The 7,422-nt window shown below is 42.2% G+C and overlaps 1 protein-coding gene across 1 annotated transcript in view; it reads left to right on the top strand.

Moving 5' to 3' along the window:
* LOC107123897 (glypican-5-like) overlaps positions 1 to 7,422 on the top strand; it is a gene marked incomplete at its 3' end in the record, with an annotated part of 220,955 nt that overhangs the window by 181,545 nt on the left and 31,988 nt on the right. The window lies entirely within an intron of this gene.

Raw genomic sequence — 7,422 nt, 5'->3', positions numbered from 1 at the left:
TTCCCTTCTCAGTTTTTTCTTCAAGTCTAACTTGCTTATACACTGTACACGTGATTTGCTTCTGCGCTGATCCCCACTACCTGCTTCTCATGGCCACTATCACCTATGCACTTACAAACAGTATTCACATAGGTATGCTTCCAGTCCAGTAATCAAGAATGCTCCTTTTCAACCTTCCTGGTCACATGGCCATGGCCCCACATGAGATATTTGCACTATGCACGTATGTACTATACCCATATTGTGCTGGGGATGTGTAAGTGGGGATGGGCAGTTCAGTCTGCTTCTTTGCATGTTGCCCTGGACCACAATGTTGTGCAAATAGAGATGTGCTATGCAGTAACTATGCAGGCTGTGGAAGGTCAGTAGTTCAGCAGTTCGAGACCCGGGTGCCGCATGATGGAGTGAGCTCCCATCTCTACTTCCAGCTCCTGCCAACCTAGCAGTTCAAAAGCAAGAAATTGCAAGTAGATAAATATGTACCACTTCGGTGGGAAGGTAACAGCGTTCCATGCGCCTTCGTGTTTAGTCATGCCGGCCACATGACCACGGAAACGTCCTTGGACAGCGCTGGCTCTTCGGCTTTGAAACGGAGATGGGCACCGCAACCCTAGAGTCTCGGGTTTGACTGGCTTTCGAGCAAGGGAACCTTTACCTTTACTATGCAGTAACTAATGGGAATTTATTTGTCCACTAGGAGAAAGGCCCATTGTGGAAATAAATACAACGGCCTCTAGAAAGAGGCCCTGGGCGGGTGCCCCGGCCTTGGACACTCAGTGTCAATTTGCTGTGGCGACCTCAGCAGGGTATAATGACACCGAGTCCACCATTTTCTCCAGAGGAACTGATCTCTGCTACCTAAAGAACAGTTGTAATTTTGAGTGATCACCAGCCCTCACCTGGAGATTGGCAACGATGGTTCCCCAGAAGGGAATGGTTGGTTTGGAGGGTGGAGTCTATGGCTTTGTACCTGTCTGAGGTCTCACAACTCCTGAAACCTCACCCTCTCCAGACTCCATCCCTCACCTCTCCAGGAATTTCCCACCTGGGGTTGGCAACCCTTTCTCCTTCCCAGCCAAATATCAACCTACATTTATTTCCCCTTCACTCTTTTTTTTTTAAACAAATAACGTTTATTTATAAGATAAATATTCAGAAGGTACAAGGCAGAAGAGAAATTACAAAGGAAACAATGTGAATAGGTTCGGTTACAACAACAGCATAGATAGTGATTAACAAAACATTGTATAATTACAGTAACAGACATTGTATATAAAACTTTGGTCTGCTGAAGAAAAAAAAGATTATTGTCCATATAACATTAATTGATACTTAACTTTAGAAATAGTTTCCCATTCAAATTTGTCGATAATGACTTTTTCTAAAATAGGAGCCCATTTTTCTAATGGGTTATACATCTCGCATTCGGTTTGTAAAGGTGTGTAGTATATTGAAAATTTTTCAAGTGAGAAAAAATCCCATACCTTGTGTGTCCAATGCTCTATTGTAGGCATATTTTGGCATTTCCACTTTTTAGCTATTAATACTTTAGCTGCTGTGATCATAACATTTATTAATTGTTGAGTATTGTTTGAAAATACGTCCAGTGGCCATAGATTTAACAAAATCAAAATTGGATCCATAGGTATTTCCTGACCTGTTAATAGTTTAATTCTATCAATAATTTGTTGCCAAAACTGTTGGAAATAGTTTAATTCGATCAATAATTTTTTGCCAAAACTGTTGGGCTTTAGGACATGTCCACCAATTATGTATGTAATTTGCTTTGTTCCCACATAATTTCCAGCATGTGGAAGAATTATTAGAGTGCATATGAGCTAATCTAACAGGAGTTAAATGCCATCTATGTAAAACTTTGATCAATGTTTCTTGTATAATTTCCCCTTCACTCTTCAGCTTTCCACCCCCCAAACACCTGCAGCCTCTCCCGTGCTCTGAAGCCCTGACTGCAACGTCACATTGGTTGTCATACGGGGGCCACCTCAGCAGCATATAAGGATACAGAGCCCACCATTTTCTCCACGGGAACTGATCTCTGGGGGGGAGAGGAAGAGCAAACTGTTTAGAATGTTGGAGGCAGGACTCAGGCAAAGCAGCCAGTGGATAGGGAGACCCTCTGAATGACAGATCAGAGAGCGAACTGATTTTGGAGCATGTGGAATGTTTTAGAGAAGTGCCACCACCATTTGGCTTTTATTTATAAGGGATATTCTAGACAGATAACCATGCTTTACTGTATTTGTTCCAGCTCATTGTGAGACCTATTGGTGTGGAGGGATGAAGTATTGGGGACCCCACTCACTTTTCAGCCATCTTAATATCAGCTGGCTTTAACTCTGGATAACTGGAAAATTAAGCTGCACATGTGATTTATACCACTGTTCCCTGTAACATAAGGGTGTTTATTCCTAAATAAATTTTAAAAAAAGAAACAAAAAAGCAGTTTTTGCTCATTTGGGCAGTGAATTTGAAGAGTGAGTAATGTGAATATAAGGTTGCCAACCTCCAGGTGGGGCATGGAGAGCTCTTGTAATTACAATTCATCTCCAGATTAGATATCAATTCTTCTGGAGAAAATGGCTGCTTTGGAGGATGGACTTTATACCTCAGTGGGGTTCCTCCCCTTGTCAAACCCTGCCTTCCCCAGACTATAGCCCTAAATCTCCAGAAATTTCCCATCCTAGAGCTGGGAACCCTCATGAACCCTCTTATCCATCCATTTTTAATTATTTTTTGTCACTTTCCCTTTATGCTGCAACCTCAGTTATGCATGCAACAGAATTCTCCTTTGATGTGGGTGTTGTATGGTGTATTTTAGGGGGTTTTATGATTTGTATATTTTTAGTAATTTGTGATTTTTTTCAGTACTAGTTTTGGTTGTATATATTTTTAAATTTCAGTAGTGGGATAAAAAATTTTCAACATAATGTGAATGCATTGTGCTGCATCCAGAATTATGGATGAGGCCAGCCAGTGTTTGAGCAGGAGGCTGCACACTGCCTTCGGGTATCTGCATTTTCCAAGGTGTATCAAGGTGCTGGAAACCAGACGTGGAGGTAGGAGGAAGAGGGAGCCCTCTGTTTCCCTATCCACCCGCCAGCTTCGCTATCAGTCTGGCTGCAGTCACAGTTGTTGGGAAAGAGGGAGGTGGAAACAACAGTGTATTTAAGAACAAAAGCAAATGTGTATAATAAAAATATAATGAAAACGAAATTTTTGATGCTATTTTGAAACAAACAAACTCCAATGCACAGAGATTGGTTGGATAGTAGGAATTGTTATAAGGTAAAAACATAGTCTGTGTTTGTCAGCTTGGGCTCCATTGTTGTAAATCAATTGAGCTAATTTCTTTTTAACAAAAATGCTTATCGGCAATATAAATCTTGTTTCAATGGAACTGGCTCTGCCAGTGTCATTTTGAGTTGTTTGACAATCTAGTTGGCTTTGCTGAATGCCACTAATAGCTACTGTAAATGCCTGGCTCTTGAAACCAAATGTACAGAATGCCAAGGCAGATAGACCAAGCCAAAACAAAATTGCCCCAAAGCAGCATTTTTTTCCAGTGAAAATGTTTGTCATGCATGTTTTTCAAACAGCTGTTTTGATTTTAGGTTTCATTTCAGATACATTCAGCTAAATGTAATGCTCAGATTCATCATATAGGTCACCAAAAATCTTCAGATCCCCCCCCCCCCGAACACGATCATCACTATCAAGTTCTAAGCATTTGTATGCTTTATTACTTTCATATTTTACATTTCTGGGGTTTCATAGGAACATTCTGATTCAAAGAATAACATGGCTTGGTGTGTTTTTCATTTACTCCTTTTCCCCATTATTACACGGATTCTATATTAAGACTCTCCTAGGGTTTTTTTTAACGTAATAGCTGAAATAAATTCCCTTTGATTATTCAAGAACTCTTGCATCCTAGTCTCATTTTAGGTTCCTGTAGCTGCAGTTCTTTGTATACTTGTTTGGGACAGGACAGGAATTCCAGTGATATCAGAGTTGCTTAGAGTTGCTATGTCTGAACTGGGAAATTCCTGGAGATTTGGGGGCAAAGCCTGGGGAGCGTGGTGTCTGAGGAGAGGAGGAAGCTCAGGAAGAAAGTAATGCCATAGAGTCCATCCTCTGAAGCTGCAGTTTTTTCTACAGGAAATTATCTCTGTCAGTTGGATATCAGTCGTAATTCTCAGAGAACTTTAGGCCCCACCTCATGGTTGGCAACCCTTGACTTACTATGAAGTAGCTATGGGCAGAACTGGGTTATTGCTTGCCTGTTACTGTTGCCATAAACATTATTCTCCCTTTAAGTGTTAAAGGCTGTAGTCAGATGTGCTTTTCAATCCGACTCAGCTGCAAATGCCTGATGGATCTAAAGGGCAAGATCAGACAGCAACATCTGGGAAAGGTCCCGCAGCTGTCAGCACCCCGTGCTGCCTTGCCACAGTAGCGGAGTTAAAAGGCACTGGGGAAAGTCTGGTCCTACTGTTTGCTGATGGGCTATAGACGGGCTTTCCCCTGTATGATCACTCAAACACGCTCTCATTCTGTCGGGATGGTTGGCCCATTCCATCTCAACTCAGTGCCATTTTTTTCCTCGCTTAGCAGCATGTGCATAACCGCATACTCCATGGGGAACCCTCAGTGTGGAGGTGTGATTCCTCTTTTATGCACATGGGAAACAAAAGGCAAAAAACAAACAAACCCAGTGACGGGCTGAGCCCGCAGCTACAAAGGATGTGTGATTGTGCAATGCCATGTCAATTTCCACTGGGGGAAATAGGCTTGCTTCCCCTCCGCACCAAATGGCATGTCTGACCACAGCTAAAGGGTATTATGTTTGAAACTACTAGTCCAGATCCAGGGTGATTCCATTGATTCCACAACTGTACCACTGGAGCTCAAAACTGGGTTTCATTTTTCTTTAAGTCAGTCCTTTCCCAAAGTGTTCCGTTCACAGTCTCCAGTGGGCTTGATTTATCCTCTTAGAAAACAACAGCAGCAGCAGCAACTTGCATGTTGTATCATACCTTCATATACAATACTGGTCCCTGTATCTTAAATAAGGTATTGCAGAGCTGGAAAAAGGTGTTAGATGTGGACAACCAACACGATTAAGAGATTGAACACTTTTCCTGTACAGAAAACAACAACTAAGGGGTTTATATAATTACACATGAGGTGAAGAGAGAAGAGTAGGTTTTTATACCCTGCTTTTCTCTACCTTAAGGAGTCTCAAACTGGCTTACAATCACATTCCCTTCCTCTCCTCACAACAGGCACCTGGTGAGGTAGTTGGGGCTGAGAGAGAGTTCTGAGAGAACTGTGACTGGCCTAAGGTCACCCAGCAGGCTTCACGTGGAGGAGTGGGGAATCAAGCCCAGTTCTCCAGATTAAAGTCCACCACTCTTAACCCCACTACACCACCCTGGAGAAAGGCACAACATTCCTCCTTCTATAATACTTGATCTCAGTGAGGGTGTTGGGCAATGGATTCAAGATGTACAAATGGAAGTACTTCTCTCAATGGCAATTAAAGTGTAGACTTCATTGCCAGTGAATGCAGCCATAAGCATAGTGGCTTTAAAAGGGAATTAAATTCATGAAGGATAGATCCATCAAACATCTGTAGGCAAGGTTTAGTGGCAACATCAGGGAAAAACTTTGATCTCTGTTCCCTGTGTATTTATTTTCTAGGGCAACCAGTTGGCTGCTCTGTGAAAGAATATATTGCACTTTAAAAAGGTCTTCCCTTAAAATCAATCTGGCAGCTTCAGTTAGCACAGAATGCTGCAACTCAGTTATTATCACAAACTAAGTGGGGCGTGCATATTACACCCATTCTGCAGTCACTCCATTACTGCAAGCCAAAGTATTGGTCATCACATATAATTCAAGGTACTGGCTATCACAAATAAAGCCCTTGGACCCTCATAGCTGCAGGACCACCTCCCATCCTGTGCACTGCCATAACGACTTTTCTAATTTGAACAGAACCTTCTACTGGTGCTACCCTGCAAATGAGAAAGATCACACCCTGCCTGTACATCAGCATTCTCCATAGCAATCCTCATGCCATGGAATGACCTGCTTGAGGGGGTCAGGAAGTCTCCCACACTTTTGGCTTTCTACAAACTATTTTAAACAGAATTGTCCAGGAGGGTAGCGAAGGTGGCTGGTGGATAGGGAAACAGAGGCTCCCTCTTTCTCCTACCTCCACGTCTGGTTTCCAGCACCTTGATACACCTTGGAAAATGCAGATACCCGAAGGCAGTGTGCAGCCTCCTGCTCAAACACTGGCTGGCCTCATCCATAATTCTGGATGCAGCACAATGCATTCACATTATGTTGAAAATTTTTTATCCCACTACTGAAATTTAAAAATATATACAACCAAAACTAGTACTGAAAAAAATCACAAATTACTAAAAATATACAAATCATAAAACCCCCTAAAATACACCATACAACACCCACATCAAAGGAGAATTCTGTTGCATGCATAACTGAGGTTGCAGCATAAAGGGAAAGTGACAAAAAATAATTAAAAATGGATGGATAAGAGGGTTCATGAGGGTTCCCAGCTCTAGGATGGGAAATTTCTGGAGATTTAGGGCTATAGTCTGGGGAAGGCAGGGTTTGACAAGGGGAGGAACCCCACTGAGGTATAAAGTCCATCATCCAAAGCAGCCATTTTCTCCAGAATAATCTATATATCTAATAGCCAAGTGGCCCTGGGGAAGGCAGGGTTTGACAAGGGGAGGAACCCCACTGAGGTATAAAGTCCATCCTCCAAAGCAGCCATTTTCTCCAGAAGAATTGATATCTAATCTGGAGATGAATTGTAATTACAAGAGCTCTCCATGCCCCACCTGGAGGTTGGCAACCTTATATTCACATTACTCACTCTTCAAATTCACTGCCCAAATGAGCAAAAACTGCTTTTTTGTTTCTTTTTTTAAAATTTATTTAGGAATAAACACCCTTATATTACAGGGAACAGTGGAAAAAATCACATGTGCAGCTTAATTTTCCAGTTATCCAGAGTTAAAGCCAGCTGATATTAAGATGGCTGAAAAGTGATTGGGGTCCCCAATACTTTATCCCTCCACACCAATAGGTCTCACAATGAGCTGGAACAAATACAGTAAAGCATGGTTATCTGTCTAGAATATCCCTTATAAATAAAAGCCAAATGGTGGTGGCACTTCTCTAAAACATTCCACATGCTCCAAAATCAGTTCGCTCTCTGATCTGTCATTCAGAGGGTCTCCCTATCCACTGGCTGCTTTGCCTGAGTCCTGCCTCCAACATTCTAAACAGTTTGCTCTCCCCCCCAGCCAGTCATAACACAGAGGTCATTTGCATATGTGGCCTGATTCGCCTTTGCCTTGG

Source organism: Gekko japonicus, unplaced genomic scaffold (assembly GCF_001447785.1).
Source record: "Gekko japonicus isolate JY-2015 unplaced genomic scaffold, Gekko_japonicus_V1.1 scaffold1273, whole genome shotgun sequence".
Lineage (NCBI taxonomy): Eukaryota > Metazoa > Chordata > Lepidosauria > Squamata > Gekkonidae > Gekko > Gekko japonicus.
Note: the sequence above shows the minus strand (reverse complement) of the source record. Positions and strands in the feature narration are given on the sequence as shown.